General features: G+C 43.5%; 1 pseudogene across 1 annotated transcript; it reads right to left on the bottom strand.

Moving 5' to 3' along the window:
- Window positions 1-13,522: 13,522 nt before the first annotated feature.
- LOC311143145 (sororin-B-like) lies at window positions 13,523-23,109 on the bottom strand (annotated as a pseudogene). The gene is made up of 5 exons: window positions 23,079-23,109; window positions 14,657-14,727; window positions 14,442-14,510; window positions 13,816-14,322; window positions 13,523-13,603 (listed from the first exon to the last, which is right to left on the bottom strand). The product of its transcript is annotated as a sororin-B-like (transcript).
- Window positions 23,110-23,876: the final 767 nt, after the last annotated feature.

Raw genomic sequence — 23,876 nt, 5'->3', positions numbered from 1 at the left:
ATCTCTCAACTGACTGTTGCATGCCTCTGGTGACCACAATAAGAAATGGTGATTCAGATTGACATTATGTCATGGTTTTTGCTAAATTATCAACATGGAGACTACAACATGTACACAAACATCAATATTAAAATATAAAACATACTGTAGTTTGCATGTACATAAACATCAATATTTTCAAGATAAAACATAGTTTGCATGCAAGAAGAATAAATGTTTTTTTTGTTTTCCCCATGGATGGAGGAAACCATCTAGCAGTTGGAACCATACACACCAGACCACACAGATCCATCTGCAAAATTCATAAACATGTATCCAATGTTTCTGTTTTAATTGTATCTCCATAAATTAAAACCTGACTTAAAATAACTTGTTTCCCATCCACAGTGAAGGTCCAACGGATACTATTTATACTGTATGTTAGTAAATATTTGACTGTAAACTGTACAGATTAGACCTTGTATTATGTCTATGTCTGCAGGTGAATTAACTTATGAGGATACACAAAGTATATCAACATGTCTTACATCTTACCTAAGGACCTAAATTCTATGAAACTCTCCTCTTCTTATCTAACATGCACTGAGGGAAAAATACAAACCATTATAATGAATTATGCACAAGAGGTTCTGAAATGATTTTCTTTCTATAAGCCAGAGACAAGGGTGAGATTTGGCTGTGCTCTGCTATGATGAGACAGGAGTGAAGCCTAGGACAGGGTTTCCGAGAGTGAGGGAACAGTAAAAATCAAAGCGACATGCCTTTTGTTTGATGTTACCTCTGGAGGACATCAAAGCCAAATCCCTGCATACTGCAAAAAAAGACCTCAGGACATGTCTTTGATTATGAATCGAGAAAAATATCACAAATATCCAAATGTGGAGCTGAGGATCTCCAACTTGGACCGCTTGCCTTTACAGCTCTTTGCAGGCATTAATTACTTAATAGCTTCAAAAGGAGGAAAAAACTATGTTTGAAACAGTTTCTTTATCTTACTTGTTTTTGATGATGAATACTATTTGGGCCCCTGTTATTTTGGCCTGAAAACTTTCAAATCAGATAAAAAAATAAAATAATTATAATTAAAAGTATTATTATTCAAGTGGTCAATTCTGTTGCTTTATGTTCAAAATACAACATACTCATAGGTGAATTATGAATATCAAATGTTATCAAAATCACGCTTACTTCAGTAACCACCAACCCAGTCAACACCTGTCCACGTCTGTCTCTCTGTGAAGAGATCAGGTGTCACAGCTGTGTTCTCTGTGAAGAGATCAGGTGTCACAGCTGTGTTCTCTGTGAAGAGATCAGGTGTCACAGCTGTGTTCTCTGTGAAGAGATCAGGTGTCACAGCTGTGTTCTCTGTGAAGAGATCAGGTGTCACAGCTGTGTTCTCTGTGAAGAGATCAGGTGTCACAGCTGTGTTCTCTGTGAAGAGATCAGGTGTCACAGCTGTGTTCTCTGTGAAGAGATCCGGTGTCACAGCTGTGTTCTCTGTGAAGAGATTCGGTGTCACAGCTGTGTTCTCTGTGAAGAGATCAGGTGTCACAGCTGTGTTCTCTGTGAAGAGATCAGGTGTCACAGCTGTGTTCTCTGTGAAGAGATCAGGTGTCACAGCTGTGTTCTCTGTGAAGAGATCAGGTGTCACAGCTGTGTTCTCTGTGAAGAGATCATGTGTCACAGCTGTGTTCTCTGTGAAGAGATCAGGTGCCACAGCTGTGTTCTCTGTGAAGAGATCAGGTGTCACAGCTGTGTTCTCTGTGAAGAGATCAGGTGTCACAGCTGTGTTCTCTGTGAAGAGATCAGGTGCCACAGCTGTGTTCTCTGTGAAGAGATCAGGTGTCACAGCTGTGTTCTCTGTGAAGAGATCATGTGTCACAGCTGTGTTCTCTGTGAAGAGATCAGGTGTCACAGCTGTGTTCTCTCCCCATTCAGCACTTCGTCCGGCACCCCTCCGGTCCAGCCCCGCCCCTCCTCCACACTAGGCTGCAGCTGGCAGATGAAGTGATTGAGCATATTTTGGGCCGACTGCAGATTGTCCAAGCTGCTGCCAAGATCTACCTCTCTGACATCCACACCTCCATCATCACCCATGTCCTCGCTCCTTGTCCTCCAGTTACGGATGATCTCATCTTCTGAGTCGTCCATGGTACCGTCCTCTGGTTGGTGGAGGTCCATCATGGCCTCTGTGCCCTTCAGCTGGCCATGCTGCTCCTCCTGTCTGTGCTTCTGCCCCCTGGAGGAGGGGATCTCATCCAGACTGGCTGACAGAATGCGGATGGGAGAGCCCAGTTTGCGGCTCGCAGTGACCCTGTACCCGTCCTCCTCTGGGCCATCAGCTGAGTTCTTGAAGCTGGTGGTGAGGGTGACATCATCCATGGGGGCTGGTAAGGTCTCAGAGTGAATGGTGACATGGAGATTGGGGATTTGCAGGGAGCGGGGAGGGTGTCGTCTAACAATCTCCTCACCCCCTGACTCACTCTCTGTGTCTCCCTCTCCCTGTCCTTCCCAGCAAATACGCTCCTGTCTCCACGGTTGAAACGCTGTGCCACCATGATGACCTCCCACTGACCTCAGAATGCATTTTGGTGCCTCATCCCCCATTTCCGACCAATCAGATTCCTCCTCTTCTGGCAATGTTCCCAGTGATAGGTCCTCCCCTTTGGTGGTGACCTTTCCATAATGATGACTATCCATGAATTGGACTGGAGGGGGGGCAACAGGGAGAAGGAATTGATTGACAGAATCATCTGGGTGGAAATGTTTGTCGAGGGCTTCCTGCAGCAAGGATGTTACCTAAGGGATGAAAATGGATAACACAGAACAGAATACAGTTATGTTGTTATGACAATGAATAATGAACAATTGTACATCAAGAAAAAATACATAAAGAAAAAAGCTGAGTCAAGACTAAAGGACAACTCATAGCTCTATAACAATGGGCTTTAGAAACAACGGGCTATGTAAAACAGCATTTACTAACTACATGCAGCTCAAAGCAAAAACAATGATTTCTATTGGTGGTTTCACTCTGAACTAAAATGGGCTTGAGGAATAAACAAAAGGTAAAACTAATGGGAGATGTGGGTGGTGAAAGGAAGGAGACATTTTATACTATACAAAGAGGAACATACACTACATTACCAAAAGTATGTGGACACCTGCTCGTCAACGATCTCATTCCAAAAACATGGGCATTAATATGGAATTGGTCTCCCCTTTGCTGCTATAACAGCCTCCACTCTTCTGGGAAGGCTTTCCACTAGATGCTGGAACGTTGCTGCGGGGACTTGCTTCCATTCAGCCACAAGAGTATTAGTGAGGTCGGGCACTGATGTTGGGCAATTAGGCCTGGCTCACAGTCGGCGTTCCAATTCATCCCAAAGGTGTTCGATGGGGTTGAGGTCAGGGCTCTGTGCAAGCCAGTCAAGTTCTTCCACACCGATCTCGACAAACCATTTCTGTATGGACCTCGCTTTGTGCACGGGGGCATTGTCATGCTAAAACAGGAAAGGGCCTTCCCCAAACTGTTGCCATAAAGTTGGAAGCACAAGAATGTCATTGTATGCCGTAACATTAAGATTTCCCTTCACTGGAACTAAGGGGCCTAGCCCGAACCATGAAAAACAGCCCCAGACCATTATTCCTCTTCCACCAAACTTTACAGTTGGCACTATGCATCCGGGCAGGTAGCGTTCTCCTGGCATCCGCCAAACCCAGATTTTTCCGTCGGACTGCTAGATGGTGAACCGTGATTCATCACTCCAGAGAACGTGTTTCCACTGCTCCAGAGTCCAATGGCGGCGAGCTTTACACCACTCCAGCCGACGCTTGGCATTGCACATCTTAAGCTTGTGTGCGGCTGCTCGGTCATAGAAACCCATTTTATGAAGCTCCCGACGAACAGTTTTTTTTTTTTTTCATTTACATTTTTAGTCATTTAGCAGATGCTCTTATCCAGAGCGACTTACAGGAGCAATTAGGGTTAAGTGCCTTGCTCAAGGGCACAGACAGATTTTTCACCTAGTCGGCTCGGGGATTAGAACCAGCGACCTTTCGGTTACTGGCACAACGCTCTTAACCACTAAGCTACCTGCCGCCCCATTATTGTGCTGACGTTGCTTACAGAGGCAGTTTGGAACTCGGTAGTTAGTGTTGCAACCGAGGACAGAGGATTTTTATGCACTTCAGCACTCGGCGGTCCCATTCTGTGAGTTTGTGTGACCTACCACTTCGCGGCTGAGCCGTTGTTGCTCCTAGACGTTTCCACTTCACAATAACAGCACTTACAGTTGACCTGGACAGCTCTAGCAGGGCAGAATTTTTACAAACTGACTTATTGGAAAGGTGGCATCCTATGACGGTGCCACGTTGAAAGTCACTGAGCTCTTCAGTAAGGCCATTATGATGTTTGTCTATGGAGATCGCATGGCTGTGTGCTCGATTTTATACACCTTTCAGCAACGGGTGTGGCTGAATTAGCCTAATCCACTCATTTGAAGGGGTGTCCACATACTTTTGTATATATAGTGTAGTTACAATTCGTTAACCCATTACACTCGTGGGAATTGACCTATACGGTTAGGGCTAAATTGAAATGTTTCTTACACAAGAAATATAAAAAGCATATACATAACCATGGTAGCAATAGAATGGGAACAGTTTGGAGATAATGGAAAAATGATTAGACCAAAGGTGCGTGCACAACAGTTCACCTGACACAAGACTGAATCCAAACATTACACTTTTGATTTAAGTGCATTTTACATTTACTGTGCTTTTCGCCGCATTTGTTCATAACGAAATCAGAAAATCATTCATCAACATGATAAGACTATTCCTGGAAAATGTGGAGTAGGTGCAACATAAGACAAAGAAATGACAAGGGTTTGAGTGAGAGGACTAACTGGTGTCGCCAAGTGGCCACACCTCTCCAAAGTGTGCACAGTTCCAAAGCAATTTCAATGTACTTCTATGACTCATAGAAGAGTCTGCAACTATACGCTACTTTTATTTAGCTCTCCTAGCTGTGCCGTCGAGGAACTAGAGCAAGCACACTTGTAGTTGTTTCGTTTGGAACACAACTCTGCATCTCCAGCCATCACAAAATTACTGTTGTTGTTTTCGCGATCCAAAATCGGACCATTATAAATCGCAATCTGCGTCAGGTGGGCATGATTTGAAAGCTTGTTCTATTGCCAACATGACTAGCTAAGTTATAAAATACGATCTTACAGTGTTAGGCTTCCAAAAGTCAATTCAGAGAAACAGATAATAATTTTGGTGAGGATAGAAAGGAGTCATGAGTGCAGTCAGGTGCGCGGTGGCAAATGTTCTTCACAATAAACAAACATAGGCTCATTCCGTTCAGAACAACTCAGGGTATGACGCCATGTCATCTTGTAACTGTACATCAAACATAGTGATCATAAATGTTGACACTGTACAGATAGATGTAGGATCTTAATTTGAGCCAGTTTGCTACAGCAGGAAAATAATCCTGCAGCAACAGGAAATGTGAATTATTATGTGGATTATAATTCATATTTTAAGAAATTAGGGGTTGATACATTTTTCATTAGGGCAAATCAAGTCTGACATTTTAAAGTGGAAATTACAAACTTTAGAAGCCTTTTTAATAAACTTTGAATGCACTACAAGTTTGCATTTCCTGCTGTGCATGAAAATGATCAGCAACAAAAGAGTGATCAAATTAAGATCCTATATCTGTATATGACATGAGTTTTATGATTTGGAGATGTGAAGTGCACATTTGGACTCACAGGTTTTTGGCTTGCTTGTATGACATCAAAGCGGTATTTATTATAATCCTCAACGTCTCATCTTTCAAAATGCATCTAGTCATCTTAATTTACAGCATTTCCCTCGCTCAGACCAAAAAAATGGTGCAAAAGTTGGCCAAATACCGGGAGAGATGGGGAAACTTCTTGTCGCACTGTGCTCAAGTTCAGATCGGCTGTCAGTCAAAACCCATGCAGAGCTGTGACGTCATGTATAGCATGTTACTGTACAGCCACTATGTTCCAATTTAGGGTACAAGTGTAAAGGGCTAACATTGTGTAAGTGCATGGCATACACTACAGCTAATTCTTACTGCAATGTATTCCAAGGTTGGGGCTGGAGGGTCAGGGGATCATAAAGGTCAGGCGAATTTGATTCAGGGCCTGTACTAACAGTATTTCGCTGTACTTGGCCACTCTGATCTGGTTTTGCGCACATTTTAGGTTGTCTTTTTGTCTCAGCTAGATCTGTTCATCAGGAGGAGTTCTCACATTAATAGTCTCCATGCTGTGGATGGTGGACTTGGCTGAGGACAGCTGATCTGTCAGGGCTGTGATGCGCTGGTTCAGATGCTCACGCTCCCCGTCCATACTCTGAGCCTGACAAATCACACACATAAGACAACAATTGTAATACAATTTTCCAGATACTTAAAAAATGTACTTCTATTGACTTAAAAAAGTCAAATGAGCCATCTGCTGGTGCCTCACCACTGAATGAAGCTTCCGCTCCAAGAGATTATTGGTCTGTTGAGTGTAGGAGTAGTTATCCCTAAGTCTGAAATGCAAGAGAGAGAGAGAGAGAGAGAGAGAGAGAGAGAGAGAGAGAGAGAGAGAGAGAGAGAGAGAAAGCGAAAGAGAGAGAGAAGGATTGTCAGAGTTACAGCTAAGCTTGTCAATGTCATGCATATCAACTCAAAATGAATGGCAAATAAAATAACATTGGAACTGCCACACTGATTTTCCTCCCTGAACCCCCTTTTAATTCTGAGGTACCCATCCCAATTACTTACAACCCCCCCCCCTGACCTTTTGAATTTGTCCAGGAGGCTGCTCAGCTCCACACGTGTGTTCTGTAGTTCTGACTCAAGGAGCTGGTGACTACTCTTAAACTCCGTCCCCATGCACTCCATTCGCACGGCAGTCTGGAGCAAACTGTGGTGCAGATCCTTATTTTGCCCCTGAAGCATCCTGAAGGGAGTAGGAGAGAGGAGGGGGGAGAGGGGTTAGTGCTCAGTTAGATAATAATTAGTATCTTAATGAAACATTTATTCATTTGTTAAACAACAATAACATGGAACAGATTTGTATTTTACATTGTCTATTAAAATTATTCCACCAATAAGCAACAAGACAGAGATAAAATTAAACATAAAATCAAACTCACATTATTCGATCAACCTCAGATCCTTCCTGTATGGGAAGGACAAAACAGAAATTGATTTTTACAGTCGTCAACAACGTGCATTTCATAAATAGAAATGGATTCTGCAGCTTCCAGTTATTAGACATTGATAACCAATAGTGACACAAAGTGTGATAATTTAACACACGTGAGTTTGCATGTGATCACTTTTTGATGTGTCATCTATGATTATTTACATTTACATTTTAGTCATTTAGCAGACGCTCTTATCCAGAGCGATTTACAGGAGCAATTAGGGTTAAGTGCCTTGCTCAAGGGCACCGACAGATTTTTTACCTAGTCGGCTCGGGGATTGTAGGTAGGTGCCTGCATGTTTAATGCCACAATCAATGGAAAGCAAATGAATGGAATATTCTTACATAATTGCTTAATTAAGAATGTAAAACACGTGCAACGGTACAAACTGGTCAATAAATATACAGTGTACAGTAGATAATGCATGACATAACTAACAATAGTGATAAACCCAACTCCCGGTGCAGTCATACTTTATGTAGAGAGGCAGCTGAGCCGCTGTAGCCTGTCTGCTGCTCGTCCTGATTCGTGGGGCTGGTGGTATTCCTGGAAGACTTGCTGGAATGGAACAATGACTCCGGCTCTGCAGTTGATACACTGACAGGAGAGTTCTCCTTAGAATGGCTTGATGGGCTGTGGTGATCGTCATGATGATGATGGTGGTGTGTGTCTGCACGTGAGGGATGGTGGTGAGATTCAGAATGGGAAGGTTGGTGGTGATGGGCTTCATGGTGGGAAGGATGGTGGTGATGATGAGATTCTAGGTTGCTAGGGCTGGGATGGGGTTCAGAATGAGATTTTGAATGAGAGGGGTGGTGGTGATGGTGAGAATCTTGGTGGGAACTATGGTGGTGATGGAGAGATTCTGGATGGGAGCCATGGTGATGGAGAGATTCTGGATGGGAGCTGTGGAGATGGAGAGAATCTGGATGGGAGCCATGGTGATGGAGAGATTCTGGATAGGAACTATGGTGATGGAGAGATTGTGAATGAGAGCCATGGTGATCGTGAGATTCTGGATGGGAGCTGTGGTCATGGAGAGATTCTGGATGGGAGCCATGGTGATCGTGAGATTCTGGATGGGAGCTGTGGTGATGGAGAGATTCTGGATGGGAGCCATGGTGGTTACAAGATTCTGGATGGGAGCCATGGTGATGGAGAGATTCTGGATGGGAGCCATGGTGATCGTGGGATTCAGGGTGAGACGGATGATGGTGGTGGTGCAATTCTGGATGGGAGCCATGGCGATGGTGAGAATCTGGGTAGAGAGGATGGTGGTGGTGTCCATGGTGATGGGGATGAGTTGGGCTGTGGTGGTCTCCATGGTGATGGGTTGGGCTGTGGTGGTCTCCATGGTGATGAGGATGAGTTGGGCTGTGGTGATCTCCATGGTGATCGGAATGACTCAGGCTGAGGTGATCTCCCTGTTGATGGGGATGTGTTGGGCTGTGATGGTCTCCATGGTGATGGGGGTAGCTTGGGTTGTTGTGGTCTCCATGGTGATGGGAATGGGTTGGGCTGTGGTGGTCTCCATGGTGATGGGGATGAGTTGGGCTGTGGAGGTCTCCATGGTGATGGAGGTGGCTTGGGCTGTGGTTGTCTCCATGGGGATGAATTTGGCTGTGGTGGTCTCTATGGGGATGAGTTTGACTTTGGTGGTTTCCATGGTGATGGGTTGGACTGTGGTGGTCTCCATGGGGATGGGGATGAGTTGGGCTGTGGTGGTCTCCATGGCGATGGGGATGGCTTGGGCTGTGGAGGTCTCCATGGCGATGGGGGTTTCTTGGGCTGTGGTGGTCTCCATGGGGAAGAGTTGGGCTGTGGTGGTCTCCATGGGGATGGGGATGAGTTGGGCTGTGGTGGTCTCCATGGTGATGGGGATGGCTTGGGCTGTGATGGTCTCCATGGTGATGGTGATTAGTTGGGTCATGTTGAGCTCCATGCTGATGAGGTGGGCTGTGGTGGTCTCCATGGTGATGGGTGTGAGTTGGGCTGTGATGGTCTACATGGTGATGCTTTGGGCTGTGGTGGTCTCCATGGGGATGAGATGGACTGTGAAGACCTCCGTGATGGTGATGGTGGTGAAATGGAGAATGGGAGCGATGCTGGTGATGATGGTGCTGTGGTGTTGAATAACGGGAGTGATGTCTTGATGAGGAGGGGCTATTATCTGGGCTAGTGCTGTCATCCGTGTGGCTGCTGGGACTGTGGTGCATGTCTCTTGCAGGCTGATGGTGGCGATGGTGTTGGTGGTCCTGGTGTTTGCCGAGATGGGAGCGAGAGTGCTTGCTGGAATGAGAGTGCTTGCTGGAGCGGGACTGCCTGCTGATATTGGAATGGACACTGAAGGTCATAGAGCTTGCACTGCCAGGCTGACTACTATTTTGTCTTTGCATCTCCTCCCCTCTGTGCTCCACCTTGGGGGACCTCAGGGAGGCTTGTCCAGGGCTGCTGGGCCTGTTAGCAGCTGTGACTCCAAGAGAGGTGAGTCTGTACGGACTAAACACCTGCCTAGTGATCTCGTTCAAAAAGGCAGAGAACTTCAATTTTTCCTTCACTAAGTTCTTCTTGGCTATCTGCTTCCTTTTCTCCAACTCCTTGTCTACAATGTTATCTGTATCTCCATCCCTGTCCTTACAATGGGACAGTGCCTCCATTGACTTTGCCTTGCGGAATTTTCCAGCCATTCCTGCCCCTTCAGCACTCTCCTGCTTCTTCCGGATGACATTGGCAGGGGTCTGATGAGAGGACACTGCTTTCTTTTTCTTTTTTTCCTGGTTTGGGAGATGGCCTTCATCATCTATCAAAGGAGAGGTGTCATCTTCCTCATCTTCCTCCTCGTCATTGGCCTTCCTCCCCCTGTAGATGTCGGTGCAGGACTGTGAGTACTTGGGCTTCTGCAGTGGATGTTTGTTATCCTTCACGGACTCATTAATACTGGTCTGAGAGGACCAGGTGGAGGAAGAGCCAGAGGATGACGAGGAGGAAGAGGATGATGAGGAGGAAGAGGAGGAAGAGGAGGAAGATGATGATGAGGAACTAGAGGAGGAGCAGGATGAGGTTGCTGCAACCTGAGGGTGGGAGGTCACATCTGTAGCATGGTGATGCGGATGGTGATGATGAGGATGGTCAGGGGAAGAGGGATGAGATTTCTCATTTTGGTGGTGAGGGTGATTGTTGTGGCCATGGTGATGGTGGTGGACAATGCTGCCCTCTGATGTTGAATGGTTGCTACTGCAAGAGGAGAACGCAATGACAGCAGTGTTCAGTATTTCACTGAGGCAGAGACCATACTCTTAGGGCTGAGTTACACGCTTTACTATAATGCAGCATTGGTTAAATTAACTAGCACAAGATCATTTTGTCACATCTGCATAATATTCATCAAAATATGTACAATTTCCAAAATGTTGAATACCAAAACAAGAAATTACAGTTCCATCCAGACAAGATTTCAGAACTTAGTTAACTAATAAACTAATGTAATCAAACATACCCATGATCATTCTGATCCTCTGACCAATCTGGCTTTTTCTGGTGGTGGTGGGGATGAGGATGGTGATGATGATCATGGTTGTGGTGGTGGCGGGGATGGTGTTTGTGTTGATACGTTTTTTGGTCAGCCATCTTGCCATGCTCGGGGCCCCTCTCTTGATGGTCATGGAGGTGGGGCTTGCTGTGCCTGTGGCCCCTGGTCCCCTGCTTAAGCTGCACGGGAGTGAAGTACTTCTCCATCACCTGCTGCTTCCCCAGACCTAAGTCCTCCACTGCTTCTGTGTGGTAGTCCAGGGTGCAGTAACAATCTTTTCCTTTGCTTGCCGTGCAGTCTGCAACTAATGTCTTCAAACTATTCCTCTCCCTGTGTTATGGGTGTATTTCCTTGATTTTTTCTGATGATTCAAAAATAGTTTCTGGACCAGAGCTCAACTGTTTGGAAAAATGCCATATAATTATAGCAAAGTTAGGACATTACATGTTGAATCATTTATTGTGAGCTAATTCAAACTGAACACATTCATAAGTGCGCAATAGTTATGCTGACTTAAAAAAGGCCATTTACCACATTATCTTGCATCAAGTACAACAATTTTTGTTCCTAAATTCAGCTGTTACAAAACAAATAACATATGTTGCGTTATTATTGAAATATTTAAAGAGGAAATTCAAAAACATATCAGCAAATACCATCAATCTCAAATCCGTAAAATCAGTCAGACTTACCTAAAAAATTGTTTGAAAATATTTAGATGTGCCAGTAATTCAAGAATCTTTATCAGGAATAATTAACTTGATCTTAATAATGAATTCAGTTATTATCCTAAACCACATAAGCAGTGATTGCCAGCACATACTCTATCAGAGAACCCACAAGAATGACACAAGCTGAGATGCTCATTGATGTTTTGTACTAGGTTTCTGCTGGCACTCTAAATCTGATGAAACCATTTTCCAATTGCGCTGGAGCGTGCATGAAACACACCACAGACACATCAATAAATCCTTTGCACCCACCCATTAGCCCCAAGCTATTTCAAAACACAAGCTACTTAATAGACAAAACAGTCTAGCTTTTTCTATTTTTGTGATGCATAATAAAGTAAAGCATTGGTCAGCTAGTCTATTCAAGTCACATGGTATGGGCAATGTTAAATTTTAAAAGACTTGTGTCATTTGTGCAACATGCTTGGGGGACGGAGTTTATTCACAAACTCAATTATAATATTCAAGAACTCATTGTTTATGTTAAGTTTAAACTGAAACAAAAATGTCTCTGAACTTGATCAAATATGTTGCCCTTTAAGTTTTTATCTATGAATACAATTAAACTGTGTGGATTTCCGTGTTTAGGAGATTGACTGGTTATTACTGCCCAGCTTGCTATTGACGTGCCTGCCCCTATTGTGTCACTGCAATAGTCACCATGATAACTAAAAAGCAAGGCATCGAGAATACCATTGAATTCCAATGGCATGACACAAGCAACCACATACCAGGAAACACGATTATTTGCAATGAATGATCACATCTTCTTCTCATATCACTAGACCCTGACAGTTAAGTACAGAGGTACAAATACAAATAGCTTCTGGGATGTTTGACACCAGTAATATAGACAATAATTTGTCTCCGGTCTGTCTATCTCTGCAGTTATAGCCATGCAATACTAGAGTCTGTAGTTGTCCATCGCCCGCAGCCCCTTTCCCTGAATCGATTATCAATTGTGTGATACAGCACAGCCCTCCACTCGCAATCAATGTCAGCACTGCACTGATGTCACCCTCCAGCAAAGAGAACAGAAGGTTAAAGCAGTGTGGGGCTAATGTGAAACCCAACCCAAAGGTTATATAACTCAGAAATCAAGTGTTTTCTCCTTAAATTCTAAAGGACAATGTTATTTCGGAGACCTAGAACATTGACACTCAAGATAAACAAATGGACATGTAAAATGTTCCTTCAAAAAGTATCTTTAAAATATCAAAATGAATGACTATAATGAATGCATCACAGTCATTATACCAATAACAGTTGTTATACCAAATGCGTAGTGATCAGATAATAAATGTGATCAGATAGTAGAAGTCTTAATCACTAACATCTAAACTATCATCGACGTGAGGAATAAAGATACTAATTCCAATTACACTAATACAAAATAACATAACAGTGGTGGAAGAAGCCACAATGAGAGGGTGAGTGCAACCTCTAGGGAACAAAATGTGATAGGTGGATTCATGATATGCAGGCATGATGAAGATGATTAGTATGGACTTCTTCTAACACTTAGGAAATGAACAAAGTTTTTTAAAAAAACAGCTGTAATCTCAACATCACAGAATATGCTTTGCAAATAAGTCTTATATGATAAAACACACCTGTAATCCAACTGAACGATTTAGCAAATAATATCAACTATAAAGGGTGCTCATCAACACAAAATGATGTCTCAGTGACCTAATGAAGTTGTAATTTCAAATGGAAAATAAATAACTATCAACATCAACATATCAAAGTGACAGGAACTTCACTGAAGCTAGAATCCTTTCTTGAGATACAAAAATTACATTAGGTAATTGTTGATGATACCAATCTGACATTTCCAACTGTAAAAAATCAACATTTCTGTCTTGTAAATGAATCCCGTTTGTTTTTCCCATAGGTGCCTCTTCTTCATCGTCTTTGAAATTCAATAATGGAAATGAAAAACATTAATGTTCTCCAGTATTAGAAACAAGGCTTTCTAGTCACATGCCAAAGTCTTTGTAGATGACCCATGAGTTTATTCCACCAACAATTCAAATCCTTCTGCCTCTTCAAACTCTGCATTCATCTTTGCCGCAAGGTCGTCCAGCTCTGCCAGCTGGTTGGGAAATAAATTGAAAAGTAGATCAACACAAAGGTACAAATGCTACAGCTTCTTGCACATCTCCATCTTGAAAATAGTGTAAGCGAGCCATACGCATTGCTTTTCATATCTTGTTAAGTGGTAAAGTACACTCTAGCCTACTATGGTTTAGTTGTCCATCAATGTTGTCAACAGTGACTGCAGTAGCATCATATGTCCTCACTTACTTTTATTTGAGGAACCTTCTTCCTCCTCTTCTCCTTTAACGCAGCGACCCCAGGGATGTTGACATCTGGCTCAGGGTCAGGAGCAGTGGCAGCACTGTCGTCCCCTTCCAGCAGGGTGAAGGAGCTGACCCCACAGAGAGACCTGGAAGCCTCAGGGCCCACTCTGAACTGCTCCACCTTGCAGAGAACCTGGGGTGTCTGAAGCTTCTCAAACCCAAACAGGGTCTCCCGATGCTGAGGAGATAGGGAGGACACGGCCTGGGGACTTTCAAACGAAGGATCCCCTAGGCTTAGGCGGCTATAGGACCGCCGCACCTTCTGTGACCATGCTGAGTCCTCTGGGTTTGCTGCAGCCTGGGGACAGGGGGGTGAGGGGGCCAAGATCAGGGAGAGCATGGTGGCTTTTGGTGGGGGAACCTGGGTAGGTCCTGGGGTAGAAATTCGGAGCTTCTTCCGACTGCCTTCAGACAATCTTTATTCATTTTCTTTGTTGTCCTCCGAGGGGACCTGAAACAAAAGCAATTGTGCACATATGACTGGGCTGATATGAAATAGCAGAAGAACCAAACATTTTTTAACTATGCAGCTTATTCTGGAAACCGATTTGCTGTGTTCTTTCAACTCACATTGACTTGTGTTTTCCTGGGTGCAACCTTCCTCACAGTGATGGGACGTTTTGCGGCATCTGTAGGAGCCTGTGGATTACAGTAACATATTTCGACAAACTACTGAAGATGTTTGCAGGATGCAGTTTGACTATGTCAATAGGTAAATTGAAATGTTACTGGTTCAGAAAGACTGGTGGTGTTTAGTTCTAGCTGCTGACAAAGGTACTACTCACAGAGTTGGGGACATTATCATTTGGAGAGGTCAACCGCACTGACCTCCTTCATGGCTGGCTGGTAGAATCTGCTATGATAAGACAAAGAATGCTTCCCTTTATACAGTTTACAATGGTGTGTGATCTTTGTAGCTAGTAGCAACATGACTTGACTGGTCCATTGACTGGTAAAGTCCCTTGACTGGTAGTTGAGGTGACAGTAGTTTTTAGTCTAATGCAGGGGTGTCAAACTCATTTTAGCTCAGGGGCCACATGGAGGAAAATCTATTCCCAAGTGGGCCGGACCGGTAAAATCATGGTATATATAACTTAAAAACAACAACTTCAGATTGTTTTCTTTGTTTTAATACTATCAACATAAAACATAAAGCTGGAGCCTGAGGACAGTGTGTCCAAAATAGTACAAGCACAACATCACTATTAATCATAAAACACCTCAAGTTTATTTGAAAATTCTAAAGAAAAAGAACACACAAACACACAATGCCTCAGTGATTCACAGAACTGTTTCACAGATCACAGAACTATATCAGGGTGTCATTTCTCAGGCAGAAATGTAGATACAAATAATGAAATCCTGTTCCCCAAGCAAGTGCAAGAACCACAGAGTCAAGAATAGGTTAAATATACAAATAAAATAAAAACAATTAAAAACAATAGCACATCAACATAAAAACATATAAACATAAAGCTGGAGCCTGAGGACAGTGTGTCCAAAAGCACAACATCATTATTAATCATAAAACACCTCAAGTTATTTGAAATTCTGAGGACAAACAACACACAAACACACAATGCCTCAGTGATTCACAGAAGTATTTCACAGATCACAGAACTATATCAGGGTGTCTCATGCAGCACTTTAAGTGGGGTTGCATATTTTATTTGACTCCTGATACCTGGCAACTTTTAGCTTTCACCAGTGCATCAATATCAGGCGTCACATCCTGAGTGGCAGCCAACTTCAGGATGTGATTCAAGTGCTTGTGCGTGAGCCTTGAGCGCAGCTTTGTTTTATTTATGCTCATTACAGAGAACTTGCTCACAAAGATATGTGGTTCCAAACATGCACAACAGTTTTGCAGCAAGGGCTGTCAAGTTGGGATAACCTGGCAAGAGATTCTGATAAAATGTGTCCAAGCCAGCTGCGGCAAATTTGCCCTTCAAATCCGAGGGATTCACGGTGAATGGCGAACAAAAAACTTTGAAGTCTTTCTCCAGTTCACCAAAAATCTGAAAGCGTTGCTCAAACTCCCTTAACAGTCCCGTTATTTTATCTTTCAACCGCTTCATGTCTGCCACATGTTGGGTCGCGCACACATTTTTCAGACAGGGGAAGTGAGCTGCATCACCACCGGCAAGTTGCGTCTCCCACAATGACAGCTTCAACTTGAAAGAACGTATGCTGTCATAATACTGCATGGCAACTTTGTTGCGCCCTTGCAGCTGTTTGTTCAAGTTATTCAGGTGCTCTGTAACATCCACCATAAATGCAAGGTCCTGCATCCATTCTGCAGAATTAAATTCTAACACTGGTTTGCCCTTTTCTTCCATGAACTGTTCAATTTCTTCTCGTAAATCAAAGAAACGCCTCAGCACAGCACCTCGGCTTCACCATCTTACCTCAGTGTGGTATGGCAGGCCATAGATGTGGTCTTTCTCTCTGAGAAGGCTGTCAAACTGACGGTGATTCAGGCTTCTGGATCGGATGAAATTAACAGTTTGGATGACCACCTTCATGACGTTATCCATCTTTAATGACTTGCAACACAAAGCCTCCTGGTGCAAAATACAGTGAAAAGTCCAAAAATCACGTCCTCCATTTGCAGATTGCACTTTCTCTCTGAACTATGTCACAACGCCTGCTTTTTTCCCGATAATTGAGGGCGCACCATCTGTAGCCAGGCTGACAGCGCGGGACCAGTCCACTCCGACCCTGTCCAGCGCGCCGACGAGTGCAGTGAAAATATCAGCTGCTGTCGTTGTATCTGTCATCGGCACCAACTCCACGAACTCCTCGGTGACGGTCAATGTGTCATCAACTCCGCGGATGAAAATGGCCAGTTGTGCAACATCTGTAATGTCCGTGCAACATCTGTAATGTCCGTGCTTTCATCAATTGCAACCGAAAACGCAATAAATGACTTTACTTTTTGCTTCAACTGGCTGTCCAAATCCACTGAAAGATCGGAAATCCTGTCTGCAACTGTGTTTCTTGTCAGGCTGATATTTGCAAAAGCCTGGTGCTTTTCAGGGCACACAATCTCTGCTGCCTTCATCATGCATGTTTTTACAAATTCACCCTCACTAAATGGTTTTGAAGCCACTGCGATTTCATTAGCAATGAGGTAGCTAGCTTTCACTGCAGCGTCACTGATGTCTCGGCTGTGAGTAAACACAGACTGCTGTTTCTTCAGACCCACCAACAGTTCATTCACCTTCTCTCTTCTCCGCTGTCCTTGAAAGTTGTCATATTTGTCGGCATGAAGACTCACATAGTGGCGACAAAGGTTATATTCTTTCAGCACTGCAACATGCTGTGAACACACCAAACATACAGCTTTCCCATTCAATTCCGTGAATAAATAGAAGGATGACAATTTTTCTTGGAACACTCTGCACTCTGCGTCCACTTTTCTCTTTTTTGACAGAGACATATTGGGGCAATGAGGGTGCCAAAGCACATAATGTTAAAAGTAGAAGCCGTAATAAATATTGCGGGCAAAACAAAGTAGCTCATCCGGACTGGCTGCACTTGCTTGACCTATTTGCTCTGCCCCGGTATAAACAGTTCGCTTGCTTAACACAATTGCTATTGCGCCATCCAGTGGACACAATTGGAACAGCAGTTTATTTTATTGAAAAATTGCAGCTAATTTTTATACTTTACAAAATCATCTCGCGGGCCGGATTAAACCCGTTTGCGGGCCTGATCCGGCCCGCGGGCCGGACGTTTGACACCCCTGGTCTAATGTGTTGATGAGTCCATGTCCAAAGCCATCTGTTGTGAAGATCCAGCTGTATGCCTCAATATGTAAAGACATGGGGAAGATAGGCAATCGTTTATAACTGCAGCCTGCAATTCATGAACACCCCCCTCCACCCCTTGAGCACAGTGTCCTTCGCTCCCGCCTGCCGAACATCTGCCCTTGCCGTCGTTGACAGAACGGCGGGAAAACCGTGCCCATCAGGCAGGGGCGAAGGACACTAACGGTGTGTACTAGCTATAGCTAGCTACCACCCCTCTTCTTCTTCTGTAGGGTTTATCGCGGTTGGCATCTAACCTTATGGTGCATTACTGCCATCTACTGTACTGGAGCGCCTATGTACTGGAGTAATAGCTTAAAAAAGGACCAATAGAAGTATCAAATCAAATTGTATTTGTCACATGTGCCGAATATAACAGGTGTAAGTCGCTCTGGATAAGAGCGTCTGCTAAATGACTAAAATGTAAATGTGTAGACCTTGCCGTGAAACGCTTACTTACAAGCCCTCAGTCAACAATGCAGATTATTTTTTTAAAGTAAGAAAATATTTGAAATGGGGGGGGTAGCAGAGAGAACAGTCTATGCCGTGAGGTAGCAGAGAGGTAGCAGTGAGGTAGCAGAGAGAACAGTCTATGACTAGGGTGGCTAGAGTCTTTGACAATTTTTAGGGCCTTCCTCTGACACCGCCTGGTATAGAGGTCCTGGATGGCAGGAAGCTTGGCCCCAGTGATGTACTGGGCCGTACGCACTACCCTCTGTAGCGCCTTGTGGTCGGATGCCGAGCAGTTGCCATACCATGCGGTGATGGAACCAGTCAGGATGCTCTCGATGGTGCAGCTGTATAATTTTTTGAAGAGCTGAGGACCCATGACAAATCTTTTCAGTCTCCTGAGGGCATTGTCGTGACCTCTTCACGACTGTCTTGGTGTGTTTGGACCATGATAGTTTCTTAGTGATGTGGACACCAAGGAACTTGAAGCTCTCGACCCGCTCCACTACAGACCTGTAGATATGAATGGGGGTGTGCCCGGCCCCCCCTTTCCTGTAGTCCACGATCAGCTCTTCTTGCTCATGTTGAGGGAGAGGTTGTTGTCCTAACACCACACTGCCAGGTCTCTGAACTCCTCCCTGTAGGCTGTCTCATCGTTGTCGGTGATCAGGCCTACTACCGTTGTGTCATCGGCAAACTTAATGGTGGTGTTAGAGTCATGCGTGGCCACGAAGTCATGGGTGAACAGGGAGTACAGGAGGGGACTAAGCACGCACCCCTGAGGGGCCCCCATGTTGAGGATCAGCGTGGTAGATGTGTTGTTGCCTACCCTTACCACCTGGGGGCGGACCGTCAGGAAGTCCAGGATCCAGTTGCAGAGGGGTGTTTAGTCCCAGGGTACTTAGTATAAAGAGGGGTTCCTGCAGATGCAGGAACGCCCACATGCAGGAACACCCCGAATTGCAGGCTGCAGTTTTACCCTTCGCAAGTTAGACATAGAAATTATGGAAATAGATGATTGATTTGAGATTGGGGCATATAGCTAGCTTTCTAACTAAGTCAACAAAATAGATAACATTTGACAGACTCATCTCATCATTTTAAAAAAAGTTGGACAGGCAAGCACTTAAACAGGAGAACTTCTCTAAATTAATTATTTAGAGTCTAAGCCGTTGGGTGCTAAGCTGACATATGGAATTGTTTTAAGATGGTTATACTATGGATCACTTAGCTATTTGATTTTGAATTTTAGGACCCCTTTAGGTATAAAAAATATATATATAAAATTGATAAAATATTGACTTTGGCCTCTGCTACTAAAGCCATAGAAACGCATTGAATACATTCATAAATGGCAAAAAGGACAGTCAAAAATCATAAGAAACAAGGTTTTGAAGTGTGTGTCCTAAATCTAGGTGAAATAAAAATAAATCAGGAAATATATACAGTACCAGTCAAAAGTTTGGACACACCTACTCATTCAAGTGTTTTTCTTTATGTTTTTTACTATTTTCTACATTGTAGAATAATAGTGAAGACATCAAAACTATGAATTAACACATATGGAATCATGTAGTAACCAAAATAGTGGTTTTATCCCCAAAATAGACAAATCAAAATATATTTTATATTTGAGATTCTTCAAATAGCCACCCTTTGCCTTGATGATAGCTTTGTACACTCTTGGCATTCTCTCAACCAGCTTCCCCTGGAATATTTTCCAACAGTCTTGAAGGAGTTCCCACATACGCTGAGCACTTGTTGGCTGCTTTTCCTTCACTCAATTGGGTTGAGGTTGGGGGATTGTGGAGGCCAGGTCATCTGATGCAGCAGTCCATCACTCTCCTTCTTGGTAAAATAGCCCTTACACAGCCTGGAGATGTGTTGGGTCATTGTCCTGTTGAAAAACAAATGATAGTCCCACTAAGCCCAAACCAGATGGGATGGCATATCACTGCAGAATACTGTGGTAGCCATGCTGGTTAAGTGTGCCTTGAATTCTAAATAAATCCCTGACAGTGTCACCAGCAAAGCACCCCCACTCCTCCTCCTCCATGCTTTATGGTGGGAAATACACATGCGGAGATCATCCGTTCATCCACACTGCGTCTCACAAAGACACGGCGGTTGGAACCAAAAATCTCCAATTTGGACTCCAGACCAAAGGACAAATTTCCACTGGTCTAATGTCCATTGCTTGTGTTTCTTGGCCCAAGCAGGTCTCTTCTTATTATTGGCGTCCTTTAGTAGTGGTTTCTTTGCAGCAATTCGACCATGAAGGCCTGATTCACAGTCTCCTCTGAACAGTTGATTTTGAGATGTGTCTGTTACTTGAACTCTTTGAAGCATTTATTTGGGCTGCAATTTCTGAGGCTGGTTTTTGCGACTGCACTTGAAAAAACTTTCAAAATTCTTGAAATGTTCCGTATTGACTGACCTTCATGTCTTAAAGTAATGATGGACTGTCGTTTATCTTTGCTTATTTGAGCTGTTCTTGCCATAATATGGACTTGGTATTTTACCATATAGGGCTATCTTCTGTATACCCCCCCTACCTCGTAAAACTGACTATCCTACTGATCCTTGACTTCGGCGATGTCATTTACAAAATAGCCTCCAACACTCTACTCAGCAAATTGGATGTAGTCTATCACAGTGCCATCCGTTTTGTCACCAAAGCCCCATATACTACCCACCACTGTGACCTGTACGCTCTTGTTGGCTGGTCCTCACAACATATTCGTCGCCAAACCCACTGGCTCCAGGCCATCTATAAATCACTGCTAGGCAAATCCCCGTCTTATCTTAGCTCCATGGTCACCATAGCAACACCCACCCGTAGTATGCGCTCCAGCAGGTATATCTCACTGGTCATCCCCAAAGCCAACACCTCCTTTGGCCGCCATTCCTTCCAGTTCTCTGCTGCCAATGACTGGAAAGAATTGCAAAAATCTCTGAAGCTGGAGACTCTTATCTCCCTCACTAACTTTAAGCATCAGTTGTCAGAGCACCTTACCGATCACTGCACCTGTACACAGCCCATCTGAAATTAGCCCACCCAACTACCTCATCCCATATTGTTATTTATTTTGCTCATTTGCACCCCAGTATCTCTATTTGCACATACTCTCTTGCACATCTATCATTCCAGTGTTAATACTAATTGTAATTATTTTGCACTATAGCCTATTTATTGCCTTACCGCCATAACTTGCTACATTTGCACACACTGTATATATATTTTCTGTTGTATTTTTGACTTTATGTTTTGTTTTACCCCATATGTAACTCTGTGTTGTTGTTTTTATCGCACTGCTTTGCTTTATCTTGGCCAGGTCACAGTTGTAAATGAGAACTTGTTCTCAACTGGCTTACCTGGTTAAATAAAGGTGAAATGAAATAAATAAAATACCTTTTCACAACACAACTGATTGGCTCAAATGCATTAAGAAGGAAATAAATTCCCCAAATAACTTTTAAGAAGGCACACCTGTTAATTGAAATGCATTCCAGGTGACTACCTCATGAAGCTGGTTGATAGAATGCCACGGGGGGCCAGTATAAAAAAATATATATGTATTCACTAACTGTAAGTTGCTCTGGATAAGAGCGTCTGCTAAATGACGTAAATGTAAATGTAAGTGTGCAAAGCTGTCATCAAGGCAAAGGGTGGCTACTGAAGAATCTCAAATATAAAATATATTTAGATTTGTTTAACACTTTTTTTGGTTACTACATGATTCCATGTGTGTTACATCATAGTTTTCATATCTTCACTATTATTCTACAATGTAGAAAATAGTAAAAATAAAGAAAAACCCTGGAATGAGTAGGTGTGTCCAAACTTTAGACTGGTACTGTATATATAGTAGGTGGCGGTGTATGCACCTTTCAATTTAAAGAAGAAGAAGACCTACTATAAACACACAGATACAAAAATGAGCCAGATATTTCACCGGATGTATAAGTGTGAAGCATCCAGTTGGCATTTCCACTCACTACCAAATACGGTGACGAGAGGAGCCCAGTGGGAGAAGATGGAGGGAGACGGATTTGTAGATTTTACCCTTTTCCAACGTTTTTTTTTTTTTAATTGCGTTGTTTAGGAGCGCAAGGGCGAATTTAGTTAATGCGCACGTGCACTTCATAGAGTAGGCGAAAATATGCAACTACACGCACCAATAGGATCTCGCTAGCTCGTGCTTGGCTCTGCCCCCCTCCTTGTGACTCATTTGTTCCCATTGGAAACGGCAGGCTGTGGTCTTTCTTGGGTTATTTATTAAAACATCTTCGCTGCGTTTGCATTGTTGGAGGTAGACGGCAACCCGGATGTCATTGTTTTTAATGAGAGCATGACGGTAAATGCCGTTGAGGCTGTCGGTGAATGTCGTCAGCCGCCACGGTAGACGGGCTTGCCGCCAGAGTTAAAATATTTCAACTTTTGCCGTAGTGTTGTTTTCTACTGGATGTTGAGTTGCACTGTTTGTTTACTGAAATCACCATAGCGACTCATACTGTAGTCACAGATAGAACACTTTGACAGATATTTCACCGGATGCATAAATGTGAAGCATCCGCTTGGCGTTTCCACTCACTACCAAATATGGTAGTGAGAGGAAGCCCACTAGCCGGCAGTGGGAGAACATGGAGTGAGATGGATTTTGGCCGACATTCTACACATTTTCTCATCGATGAAACATTTGATTTCAATACAGTTTTCTGTTCCCAAAACTATAATGTGTTATGAACAGAGTGGACTAAGTTTATTAGACTTTACCCTTTGCAAAAGTTTTTAAAAAATTGCCTTGTTTAGAAGGAGTGCAAAGGCGAATTGAGTTATTGGACACGCCCACTTCACAGAGCAGGCGTTCGGGAACGGAAATATGCAGATGTTCGCTAGAACGCGCCAATAGGATCTCGCTTGCTCGTGCTCGGCTCTGCCCACCTCCTTGCTTGTTCTGTCCACTATTACTCATTTGTTCCCGTTTTAAACGACAGGCTGTGATCTATCTTGGTTTAGTTGTAAAACATATTTGCTGGCTTGCTTTTGCCATCAAGTCTTTATTGCTTTTTTGTCCTGCTATTGGTGCGTTCACGACAATTGGGAACTCGGAAAAATACGAGGTCAAAGCATGACGTCAGTGATCGTCAGGTCGGAAAGTCGGAGCTCTAGAAATAGGTCTGAGTTCTCGATTTGGAATTCCGAGGCGGATGACCGTTCAAAACGATTTTCCACAGTCGGAGCTCGTTTTTTTTCAGTTTCCAGTTGTATTGAACGCACTGAAGTCGGAGATTTGCACATCATTATAACACTGTACATAGCCATAATATGACATTTGAAATGTGTCTATTCCTTTGAAACTTGTGAGTGCAATGTTTACTCTTCATTTTTGATTGTTTATCTTTTGTTTATTATCTATTTCACTTGCTTTGGCAATGTAAACATATGTTTCCCATGCCAATAAAGCCATTTGAATTGAATTTAATATTTCCCAGTTGTTTTGAACGCGGCATAAACCTACTGGTATTATTGTTTTTGAGTCCCTCGTCTAAACGCAGCATATATAGTGAATAAATGGAACATTTTATGCCGCGTTCAAGACAACTCGGAACTCCGTCAATTCCGACTTGGAAACTCGATGTAGAAAGATGAGATCCGAGTTTCCTATTTGGAAAGTTTCCGAATCAACCAATATGAAGCTCTATACAAAAGAAGTAAGCACATTTTAACTCGAAGCTTCCG

The sequence above is a fragment of the Coregonus lavaretus genome, assembly GCF_964263955.1.
Source record: "Coregonus lavaretus genome assembly, chromosome: 15".
NCBI classification, from domain to species: domain Eukaryota; kingdom Metazoa; phylum Chordata; class Actinopteri; order Salmoniformes; family Salmonidae; genus Coregonus; species Coregonus lavaretus.
The sequence above is the reverse complement of the archived record's forward strand: the minus strand, read 5'-3'. Positions and strand labels throughout refer to the sequence as shown.